A 12,962-nucleotide genomic window follows, 5' to 3' on the forward strand; every position below is an offset into this window, starting at 1 on the left:
GCCAAGAAATAGTACTTTCCCTCAGAATCCCTTGCTCGTGCTCCCTCCCGATTTCACTCGACTCCCTCCTTCCCAAAGTAGCCACTATCCTGCCTTTCATAGTAATTACTTAATCGAGTTTTAAAAAACCTGTTGTCACCCAAGTTCGCCTCTCTAGAGGCTATAAATTAGACTTGCTTATTTTGTTAATACCTTTTAAGTCTCTTTAATTTGTAGTTTCTTTTTCCATCACTTTATTTTCCTTGCAACGCATCCTTCGAAGAATCTGAAGAGATTTCTAGTCTGGATTTCACTGATTGCATTCTCCTGGTTCAGTTCAACATATCTCCCTGTTTTCTGCATTTTCTGCAAATTGACAGCTGGATCCAAAGCCTTGATCAGACTCAGGTTCAAGACTTTTGGTGAGACTCCAGGTAGTGGAGTGCTGTTTTGTCAGGAGGCAGATAATGTCTGGTTGTCTCTCTTTTTTGAGATCTAAGGAGAGATGATGTCCAATGCTTACATTCATTAATTCACTGGGGGATGAAAATGGTGATATACTAATTATATAATTTATTTTTCATTTATCATCTGGGTTGATTTTATAAAGAGACTCTCCTCCTCATCTGCTATTTGGTTACCCAGTGGAAGCATTCACAGAGGAAAGGCAGGGTAAATGCTTGTTTCTTTGCATTTATTTATCCATTTTCAAGACAATGAATTGCTACCCTGTCATCTTCCCAAAGTGAAGGATTAGTTAAAAAAAATACCATTATGATGCCAAGGATTTAAATGTGCTAGATGGATTTCAATACATTGCAGTTACTGTCAGTGCTGACATACAAATGGTCCCATGTTTGGGCAGCTGGAGCCTCTTTAGGTTAACTCTTGAGTCCTTTAGATGTGACCCTAGTAGTCTTTGAACACTTCCTTGTTATCTGGAATGACAAGACGTCTTACCAGTTTGGGATGCTAGGAATTCTCTTCACTTCTTGGTTGATCTTTGTTTCTAGATCTTTTCAATGGATGCGCTATAAATTACATATATGATAAAATACACTGGGAATTTATACTGATGTAACTAAGTTAAATGGAGGACTTCTTGATTACACCTGTATTTCTTTTCTTCCACACTGGGAATCCTGGTTCTTAAGGACACTGGGAATAACTGAATTAGAATCCAATTAGTCATTTGTTTTATTTCAATTTATATACTTACAGGTTCAGAATAACAATATCGATACCATAACTAGCTATAATTTCGGAAAATACCTAAAACTTTTTCTTTCTGCATATGTTATTTCTATCCCCCCCATGTGTTTTTTTTTTTTTTTTTTGAGACAGAGTCTTGCTCTGTTGCCTAGGCTGGAGTGCAGTAGCACACTCTTGGCTCACTGCAACCTCTGTCTCGTGGGTTCAAGCGATTCTCCTGCCTCAGCCTCCCGAGTAGCTGGGATTACAGGCACATGCCACCATGCCTGGTTAAGTTTTCAGTAGAGACAGCGTTGGCTAGGCTGGTCTCGAACCCCTGAACTCAGGTTATCTGCCCTTCTTGGCCTCCCAAAGTGCTGGGATTACAGGCGAGGGCCAATGTACCCAGCCTCCCCCCTGTTTTTGTTTGTACTCTACATTCTCAGCTGGTAAAGCCATTAGATAGTATAATCTCTCTTTTTAAACCCTCATTTAGTCTTCACTCCACAAATAACTATACATTTGTTAATCATCACCAATCATTAATGTGATATTTCTCTAGTTATTTTGGTCTCTGGGGCTGGTGCTTTAGTAGATCCTCAAGAAGGGCTATGGACCATGTTACTGTATCACTGTAATAAAGACAGGATCAGCATCACTGATTATTCCTTTGGCCTCAGGCTCCAGTACGGTTCAGTACAAGACTATTAATATCCTATATTTATTTAAAAGTTTGATATTTTGTTCATCATGGATTTTTTGGCATTGGATTTGGTTTAAAAAATTATTACATTAAAATCTCATTTTCTGCATCCCTGAACTGTTTAGTGTGCTCTGAAATTCTGTGCTGCAGGCCAGGACTTTTCTCTACTCACCTGCCTCACCCTGGTTGGAGATGAGTTGGAGCTCCTCTTTCCTTGCTCTTTATTTTTCTTATCTTGTTCAAAAACAACAACAACAGCAACAACAACAACAACAACAACAAAACTCGGTGGGCGAGTTTAAAGAGACTGGGTCTTGCTATGTTGCCAAGAGTAGTCTCAAAATCCTGGCCTCAAGCAATCCTCCCACCTTGGCTTCCCAAATTGCTGGGATTACAGGTGTGAGCCACCATGCCTGGCCCCTGCTTAATTTTGATTCAATTTCCAGCAGTTGCTGTCCATTGTGGGGGTGCAGTCTGGAAGAGAGCCCTGGCAGGTCAGTGAGAGAATTCACAGACCTTCAGATCTTACCGCAGACCTCTGGTAAGATCTGGAGTGAGCCAAACCTGCTGTTCCTCACCCGGCCCCTGCGCTGTACATGAACAGGGCCCTCAGGTGCCCAGGTAACCTGTTGCTTCCCTCTGCTTTCCCCCAACACATGCTGATACTATGCAGGAGTCATGGCTGTTGTCCACCCACTTGCATTTTGTGATGACAGGATACCCCGTCACTTAGTTTTGTTGCAATATTGTCCACAGGTTTTGGTTTTAATGTCTTGTTGCTCTGACTGTATTTATGTGGGGATTCAGAAAGCACAAATTTATGTTTCCACCACCACTGCCCCTTTTTCAGATTTAATTTAATTTATTTAAAAAAAAACACTTTATTTTATTGATATATGATGGTTGTATATATTTTGAGGGTACACCCAATAGTTTGATACATGTATGCAATGTGTAATGATCAAATTCAGGTAAGTGGGATATGCATCACCTCAAACATTTTTCTTTGTGTTGGAAACATTCCAATTCTTCTCTTCTAGCTATTTTGGAATATACAATCAATTATTGCTAACTATAGTCACCCTACTGTACTATCAAACACTAGAACTTATTTCTTCTAACAGTATATTTGTACTCACTAACCAACTTTTCATTATCTCTTCTCCCTTCTACCCTTCCCAGGCCCTGGTAAGCACCATTCTACTCTCCGCCTCCATAAGATCCACTTTTTTAGCTCCCACACATGAATGAGAACATGTGATATTTGTATTTTTGTACCTGGTTTATTTCACTCAACATAATGAACTCCAGCTCCATCCATGTTGCTACAAATGAAAGGATTTTATTCTTTTTTTATGGCCAAATAATGTTTCTTTGTGTATATATACCACATTTTCCTTATTCATTCATTCATTGGTGGATACTTAGGTTGATTTCACTTCTCGACTAATGTGAACAGTCTGTAATAAACATGGGTGCGCAGATAGCTCTTATGTATACTGATTTCCTGGCTTTTGGATATATATCCAGCAGTGGGATTGCTGGATCATATGGCAGTTCTACTTTTAGTTTTTTGAAGCGCCTCCATACTGTTGTTCATAGTGGCTGTCCTAGTTTATATTCCCACTAACGGTGTATGAGTGTTCCCCTTTCTCTGAATCCTTGCCAACATCCATTATTTTTTGTCTTTTTGATAATAGCCATTCTAACTGGGGTGAGATGGTATCTCATCATGGTTTTGATTTGCATTTCCCTGATGATTAGTGATACTGAACATTTTTTCATATACCTGTTGACTGTTTGTATGCCTTCTTTTGAGAAATGTCTATTCAGGTCCTTTGTTCATTTTTAAAATGAAGTTATTTGTTTAAAAAGGATACTTTGAAGCCAGGCACAGTGGCTCACATCTGTAATCTTAGCATTTTGGGAGGCTGAGTTGGGCAGATCACTTGAGGTCAGGAGTTCAAGACCAGCCTGGCCAACATGGGGAAACCCCGTCTCTACTAAAAATACAAAAATTAGCCGCGTGTGGTGGCGGGCGCCTGTAATCCCAGCTACTTGGGAGGCTGAGGCAGGAGAATCTCTTGAACCCAGGAGGTGGAGCTTGCAGTGAACTGAGATCACACCACTGCACTCCAGCCTGGTGACAGAGAGAAACTCCATCATAAGTAAATAAATTAATAAGTAACATACAGGGTGTGGTGACTCATGCCTGTAATCCCAGCACTTTGAGAGGCTGAGGTGGGCAGATTGCTTGAGCAGGAATTTGAGACCAGCCTGAGCAATGTGGCAAAATCCCATCTCTACAAAAATAACAATAAAAAAAATTAGCTGGGTGTGGTGGCATGCACCTGTAGTCAGTGCCAGCTACTCCAGAGGCTGAGGTGAGAGGGTCACTTGAGCCTGCAAAGTAAAGGCTGCAGTAAACCATGATTGTGCCACTTCTCTCCAGCCTGGCTGACAGAGAGAGACTTTCTCTTAACAACAACAACAACAACAACAGCAGCAGCAGCAACAACAAAATATATATGTAGGCTGGGTGCTGTGGTGCATGCCTGTAATCCAAGCATTTTGGGAGGCCGAGACAGGAGGATCACTTGAGCCCAGGAGTTCGAGACCAGCCTGAGCAACATAGTGAGACTTCATCTACTAAAAATATAAAAAAACTAGCTGGGTGTGGTGGGGTGTGCTTGTAGTCCCAGCTACTTGGGAGGCTGAGGTGGGAGAATCACTTGAGCCTGGGAGATGGAGCCTGAAGTGAGCTATGATCTTACCCCTGCACTCCAGCCTGGATGACAGAGCGAGACTTTCTAAAAAAAAAAGTCAAAACAACAATAACAGCAACAATAAATAATAATAATAAAAAAAACAGGCTAAAATTATCCCTGCCTTAAAAAAAGAAAAAGAAGAAGAAACCTTTACTTCCATACACCCATAAGATTTGCACAACTAAAAAGTCTGATGTCACTTTTTTTTTGAAACGGAGTCTCACTCTGTTGCCCAGGCTGGAGTGCAGTGGCATGATTTCAGCTCACTGCAACCTCTGCCTCTTGGGTTCAAGCGATTCTCCTGCCTCAGCTTCGCGAGTAGCTAGGATTACAGGCTCGTGCCACCACACCCAGCTAATTTTTTTATTGTTTTTATTTTTATTTATTTATTTATTTATTTTTGAGACGGAGTCTCACTCTGTCGCCCAGGCTGGAGTGCAGTGGCTGAATCGCAGCTCACTGCAAGCTCCGCCTCCTGGGTTTACGCCATTCTCTTGCCTCAGCCTCCCGAGTAGCTGGGACTACAGGCACCTGCCACCACGCCCGGCTAGTTTTTTGTATTTTTTAGTAGAGATGGGGTTTCACTGTGTTAGCCAGGATGGTCTCGATCTCCTGACCTCATGATCCGCCCGTCTTGGCCTCCCAAAGTGCTGGGATTAGAGGCTTGAGCCATCGCACCCAGCCCACCCAGTAAATTTTTAATATTTTTGGTACAAATGGGGTTTGACCGTGTTGGCCAGGCTGGTTTTGAACTCCTGACCTCAAGTGATCCACTTGCCTTGGCCTCCCAAAGTGTTGGGATTACAGGTGTGAGCCACTGCGCCCAGCCCTGATGATACATTTCATTTTAAACTATCGTTCAGGAGTAAGGGTAAAACAAGATGTTCAGAGAGGGAACCATAGGGAAGCTGGCGAGACTGTGGCAGAAACAGGAAATTGTGTACTCCATTTGTTGAAATCTGAATCAGCCGACTATGTGGAGAGCACTTTGATAATCCTGCTTAGATATCTGCATACTTTGTGGTAGAGACATTTGTAAGTATCAGCTCTAGGGAAATCTGTTCCTATGTTCGCAAGGGTGTAAGTACCAAGATATTCGCTGTGGCACTGTCCGCCATTCTAAAGAAATGGAAAAAACCCGACTCTGCCCTGGTAGGGGAACAGGAGATTGAGATGCAGCACTGTCTATCATCGAATACTGCAAAGCAGCGAAGACAGAGAGCACGAAACTCCATCTGCCAACGCATCGAAACATCAAAAACATGATGCAAGAAAAAAGCGAGCTGCAACACGATATACACAGTATTATCATAATTTATGTAAAGTGAAATACACTGAAGCTGTAATATATATCATTAATGGAAATATACACATATATCAAAGTGTAGAAAAGTCAATTAGACTTACAGCTGACTACTTAACACAACCAATACTACATGTCAACAGCTGTGCCACTGGGGCAGGGGGAGGGGAGGGGAGGGATGAGCCTCAGCTCTCTCCATAGTGGTTTATTTCTAGTAGATAGAGAAACAGCTCCAGAGCAAAGGGATTTCATGGGTTATTTCTGCATGGCCAGTAAGGGTGTCTGTTACATCATTATTTTTCTGTATGTTTTAAAATTTTGTAATTAAAATGTATTACTTCTGCATGAGCACTTTTAATTTCTCCTGTGAAGTAATCAGAAGAGTTGGAAAATAAATAAGAAGGAAATAACTTTATCATTCTGCAGTTGAGTACAATTTGAAGTTTAATTCCTGACTGTCTATCACCCCCCACCCTACCAGTGCTGGAGAATGCCAGGGAAGAGGTGTGAGAGGCCCGGCCGAGCCCAGTGAGTGTTTGCGCTGGTGCTCCTCTTGCTTCTTGTGCCCATGACACTGCACCTTGATGTCCTGCTCTGCTGCAGTGCCTGCCCCACCCCCTTGCTGCTGCAGCCCCATCCCTGGCCTCCGTGTCCTCCCATTGCACATTCTTGCTTCATATCCCAAGCAGTGCTGCACACACAGTGTGATGTCATTGTGCATCTCACTGTCAGAATACAATAACAAAATGAGTGTTTTAAAAAGAAGAACTGGGCCGGATGCAGGCTCACACCTGTAACCCCAGCACTCTGGGAGGCCGAGGTGGGCAGATCACCTGAGGTCAGGAGTTTGAAACCAGCCTGGCCAACATGGCAAAACCCCGTCTCTACTAAAAATACAAAAATTAGCTGGCATGGTAGCACGCGCCTGCTAGCTACTTGGGAGTAATCCCAGCTACTTGGGAGGCTGAAGCTTGAGAATCGCTTGAACCCAGGAGGCAAAGGCTGCAGTGAGCTGAGATCATGCCACTGCACTCCAACCTGGGCCACAGAGTGAGACTCCGCACCCTCACCCCCCCAAAAAGGAAAAAAATAAAAAGAAAAGTTAGCATTTCTCCCTTCCCCCTAACTAGTTGGGTCCACCTTCCTGGCCCCACATCTTAGTGTTGGATGGGGCCCGTGCTTGCTGACCACATGTCACTTGCACACCTTCCCCAGCTTCAGTCCGCCAGGATAGGGTGACAGTACAGGGCCCAGGACTCAGAGGGAGGAGACCAGCAGAGGCAGGTGGGGGCAGGACTTGACCTTCCTCTTTCAATAACTCTAAATTAGTTCTTGCTGCTTTCACTCATTCAGGTCGACAGAATCCCTGAGACATGCAGACATGACTTCCTAAGCATCATTCGTGTGTCCATCCCAGCCCTGCCCGGCCATGTCTGACCTGGGCTCAGGATGGCACTGGCACCCAGGGGTGATTTAGGGGTCGGGTTTCAGTGGGCTTTACCTGAGGTAGGCTCAGGTCACAGAGCACAGCCAGGAAGGAGAACCAAGCTCTTCTAGGAGTGTATGGAAAGAGTTCCAGGAGGAGGAGCTGCCTGGTTGGGCCCGGAGTTGGCCAGGTATTGGGGGAGGTGGGTTCCAGTGCTGTGGCCAACCTCACTGATGACGCTTCCCAGGTCGCAGCCTTCTCCTCTACTCCCACCCTGCCCCTTGCAGCCCCTCCACTTACCCCACCTCCAGACTCCCCTTGCTCCCCTCCCCTTCCAGGGCACTCTCAGGGACACTAGCCCCCAAGCTCCCCCTATCCGCATTCTTCTCTGAGCATCCCACCCTGATGCTTTGATAGACATGGGCTGGCCTAGGCCCTGCCCCCTCTTCAGTCTTCTCCAGTGTGGGGATACCATTTCCTCTCCTGCTATCAGCAAACTGGACCTGGGAGATGTGCAGTCTGTCCTTAGAGACAGGTCTCTAAGGTCTGTCCCCAGCTTAGAGCATTTCTCCTTTCCTTCCAGCAAGTCCTTCTCTCTAAACCCCTGACTCTGGTCTTGGGAGGACCATGGAGCCTGTCTCCTAGCTGTGAGTGCACTCTCTGGCTGGCACCTTCCTCATCCCTCCTCCCTCAGAAGTGGCCCCTCCAGGCTCTGGTGCATCTTCTCTCTCCTCAGGGACCTGTTCCCACACCTCCTCCTTCCCTCCTCTCCCTCTCCTGGGGACTTCCCCGGCCTCCCAACAGGCCCAGGAGGCCCTAAAAAGAAAACAAACCAAACTTCCCTTGACTCCACAACTCCCTCCAGCTACTGTCTCCTCTCCTTCCCCTGTTTATATCTACAGGTGTTTTCTAATCTCAGTTGGTGACTCTACTGTCCTTTTTAGCTTGTAGCTTCACTCAGCATCCCATCTGCTAAGGTCACCAGGGACCTCCAGGGCCACATGTAATCACCACATCTCAGTCCTTGACTTCTGAAGTCCCTTGCTCTGCCTCTTCCCTTGTTTCAAGCTCCAGGCTCTTCAGTTTGCTCCTGGATTCACTTCCGCACCAGGGCCACATGGTCTCAATCTCCTTGCTAACTCCTCCTCCAGGCTGCCCTCTAAAATTACACCCCACCTTCCCCTGCCCCTGCTCAGCTGCTCAGTTGCTCAGCTCCTGCCCTTCTCTCTCCACCTGACCTCTCTAGACCTGAGGTTCTCAATCTTAGTTTGCACGAGAATCATCAGGGAGTTCTGTGAAATGCTGATGCCCAGGCTGATCGCGTCCAGGGGAGGCCCAGGGTCACTGGTATTTTTCCAACACTCCCAGGTGATATAAGTGCTCTGTGAGGGCTGAGAAGCCCAACCCAGGGTGTTGCCTCCATTATCAAGGCACCAGCATCGTGTCCTGCGCAGGTGCCTTCCAGCCTGACCCCTCCTCTGAGCCCCACCTGCCAGTGTGACAGCTCCATCTGGCATGGGAAGCGAAAAAAATGTTACTTAAAAACCCAGCGAACTTATTAAGGAATCTGTGGCTGCAGTTCGAGCTGGTCCCCACAGGCTCGTGGTTCTTCTTAATCAAGTAGTAAATCCTTTGTAAGGTGGTGTCTCACCACAATCATATGACCTAGATGTTATTATTCCCACTTTACAGACGTGGAAACAGACACAGAAACTTGCCCAAGGCCATGCAGGTAGCAGGAGGTGGACCTGGGATTAAAAACACAGACAGTTTTGGCTCAACAGTCCAGGGTCATAACCACAGTGCAGCTGCAGTGAGTCCTGCTGCCTTCACAGGGGACAGCAGCCGGCGGGGTTGACTCCTTGGGCTGGCCACACAGGGACACGGGGACAGGCAGGCAGACAATGGGACTGCCATCGCCACATACACGTGACAATCTGCTGCTGCCTTTATGTTCCATTCCTTAAATACCTCTCCCCAGGATCAAGGCTGGCTGCAACATTTATCTAGGCCCAAACTCAGCATAGGCAGAGTCCAGCCCCACCAGGCATGGCAGCATTTTTTGTGATCTGGAGTAAGACCTTCTACCAGCAACTTCACTGGAAATTCCCTGGTAAGCGGTTTCTCCCAGTGATTTAAGTATTGGAACAGATTTGCTCTAATCTCATGAGTGTCAAAGGTTTAGTGGCCCCAAACTGCCTTCTGGAACGACCTCTCCGCCTTCCTGAAGTGGCAGCTCCTCTCTGCAGCTGCTTAAGCCAGAACCCTGGGGTCTGTGTTGGCTGCTCTCTTTTTTTTTTTCTTTCCTTTCTTTTTTTATTTTTATTATCACCCCCACGTGCAGTTAACTCATCCCCAGGTCCCATCGATTCTAACTCCAAAATCTATCCCTCTCTACATCTGCCTCCACTCCCTGGTCCCGGCTGGCTCTGGCCCTGTTCATGATTCATGCTTTTCACTTCCATTTCCCACTCCCTCCCATCCAAGTGAGAGGTGTTTACAAGACAAATTTAATCCTGTTTCTCTGGGGACAAACAAAAGTATCAGTGGCCCTTTGAGGAAAAGCCCAAATCCTCATTGGGGCCTCAAGCCCCTCCTCCTCCCAGCAGCCCGCCTGGCGAGCCCAGCCACATCGGTCTTCTGTCTGCGCCTCCAAGGAACGCCCCCCGCCCCAGCTTCAGACGCCCCAGGCCTAGCCACCTCCTCGCTTTTTGCCTGGATATTAACCCATTCTTCAGCTTGCCCCCAGGGTTCCTCCTGACGCCTCGCCGCGGGTCTCGGGCGCTGTCAGCCCGGTGGGCGCAGTGGTGGGTCAGACCAGTAAGGGGGGCGAGGCCGGGGGTGGGAGGCGACCTCAGGCCCAGGCCCCGCGGCTCCGCAGCCACCAGCACTCAGGTGCGCCCAGCTGGCTCTGTCGCCTCCCGGCGGCAGCGGCGACCCCGGCCCTCTCTCTTCAGCGGACCCGGCGAGGCCTGGTGCTTCCCGGACCTGGGAAAAGGGGACCAGCCGTGCTCCCCGGGCCCCGCGGTCAGCCGGCGTTGCTCTGGTATTGAGAGAACGCTAACGCCCAGACCTGGGAGCACAGGATCCGAGGGCGGGGCGGGGCTTCCCAGCACTGGCCCCGCCCACCTCTGGCCAAGTCCCAGCTTCCTGGTGATAATCAGCTAGGTCTTTGCTCTCTCGGCGGTCAGAGACGCCGGGTGCAAGTTCTCTGCCGCTTTACTATGTGGCGTGTGCAAGTCACCCTTACTCCTTTAAAGAACATTGACCCTCTTTCACGTGCCAGGCACCATTACAGGCACTGAGCATACCGCCTGGAGCTTACAGTCTACTGTGGGGAGATTGATAACAAGTAAATAGGTTTTTGTTTTGTTTGTTTTGTTTTAAGACGGGTCTCGCTCTATTGCCCAGGCTGGAGTGCAGCCGCGCAATCTTGGCTCACTGAAACCTCTGCTTCCCGAATTCAAGCGATTCTCCTACCTCAGCTTCCTGAGCAGCCGGGACTACAGGCACGCGCCACCACGCCCAGCTAATTTCTGTATTTTTAGTAGAGAGGGGTTTTCACCATATTGGCCAGGCTGGTCTGGAACTCCTGACCTCAAGTGATCCGCCCCCCTCGGCTTCCTAAACTGCTGGGATTACAGGCGTGAGCCACCGCGTCCGACAACAAATAAGTTTTTAAAAAGCATAGACTGTTAGGTGGTGATACTCCTTAGGGGAAAACATAGCAGGAAAGGGGATAGGGATCGCAGGAAAGAGGACTTGCAGTTTTAAGTAGGGTGGTCTGGGAGGCTTCCTCCTGCGGAAGAGCTTTTCCTCTGAGGGAGGAGGGAGGCCGAAGGTTCTCAGCAGAGGAACGACAGGACGCGACACGCTGTGTAACTGAGTCTGGCTGCTGTTGCTGCAAACACGCTGCAGGGGGCACGGGTGGGATCCTGGGACCAATTAGGAGCTCTTGCAATGAGGCAGGAGGCCTCGGCGGTGGTCGCGGAGGGGTGAGAAGGGGCTGGATTCTGAATCTTTATCGAAGCCAGAGCATACAGGATTTGCTGCTGGCTTGGATGTGGGGTGGAAGGAGGGAAGCAGAAAGTTAGGGATGACTCTCAGGTTTTTGGCCTGAGTTTCAGAAAGGATAGAAGTTGCCGGGATGGGGAAGGCTGCAGGAGAAGCCGGTTTGGGGGTGGGGAGATGTGGAACTCACTTTTGGGCACCTCCCATTGAAGATGAATACTCCACCTTTAAGTGGAGATGATGGTTAGATGCTGGCTGTGTCAGTGAGGCAGGACTTCACTGGGGGAGAGTTGGGGGTGGTGGGCTGGAAATCAAGATTTGGGAGTCATAACGTAGAGATGGCATTTTAAAGCATTGGAACTGAATGAGATCATCCAGAGACTGACCGAGAAAAGGTGGGTAGGGGAGATAGGAGAAGGAGAGACTGGAGGAGACTGAGCTGGAGCAGTCAGGAAGGCTGGAGAAAAACCAGGAGGGTGGGAGGAGGCCCCTAAAGCCAAGTGAAGATAGTATTTAGGAGAAGGGCTGCTCAGCTGTCCCAAATGCCGATGACAGTTCAAGAGGAGGACTAAGAGGCGACCATTGGATGTAACACCATGAAGTCATTAGTGAGGTTGATAGAGCAGCATGGGTGAATGGTGGGGGGAAAGCTTGATTGGAGTGAATTCAAGAGAGAACGAGAAGAGAACAGCTGGAGACAGTGAGTCTAGATAAGCCTTCCCACAGTGTGAGCTTTGAAGGGAAGATGGGGAGCATCTGGAGAGAGATGTGAGTGCAGGTCCTGCAGAGGCAGGTGGGTTGATGCAGGAGAGGGAGGCCTGGCAGAGCAAGGCCTAGTGCTGGCTGTCAGGAGGTGCTTCAACCACAGCAACGGGCAAGAGGGTGTAAATTATGTGCACAGTCGCTGCAGCTAGGTGGAGCTTGTGGAAGTTCTCCTTTTTCCCCTTACGCTAACAATATTTTCTGAAAAGTGCATAAAACACAAATATGCCATTTTGTGAATGAAGTAGGTACTATGTAACCATCACCCAGGTTAAAAAGATTAAGGGTATTAACACCTCACCCATCTTCCCAGTGCTCCTCCACAATCATAATCCTTTCCTTCTGCTCTAGATATAACCACCATTCTGGCTATGCTGATAGTATTTTATTTTTATTTTTGAAACAGAGTCTCACTCTGTTTCCCAGATTGAAGTGTAGTAGCACCATCTTGGCTCTGCAACCTGTGCTTCCTGGGTTCAAGTGATTCTCTTGTGTCAGCCTCCCAAGTAGCTGGGATTATAGGTGTGTGCCACCGTGTCTGGCTACTTTTTTGTATTAACATTTTTAGTACAGACGGGGTTTTGCCATATTGCCCAGGCTGGTCTCAAACTCCTGGCCTCAAGTGATCCTTCCACCTTGGTGGCTGAAAGTACTGGGATTACAGGTGTAAACCACCATGCCTAGCCAACAGTGATAATATTTAAAAAGTAGTTTTTTACTATCTCAGTACATTCCTAAATTTGTTTTGGTTGTTATTTAACTTCATTTGAATAGAAGGCCACTAAATATGGTTGTTTTTTGTTTTGGTTTGGTTTTGCC

Source organism: Rhinopithecus roxellana, chromosome 11, assembly GCF_007565055.1.
Source record: "Rhinopithecus roxellana isolate Shanxi Qingling chromosome 11, ASM756505v1, whole genome shotgun sequence".
Taxonomy (NCBI): domain Eukaryota; kingdom Metazoa; phylum Chordata; class Mammalia; order Primates; family Cercopithecidae; genus Rhinopithecus; species Rhinopithecus roxellana.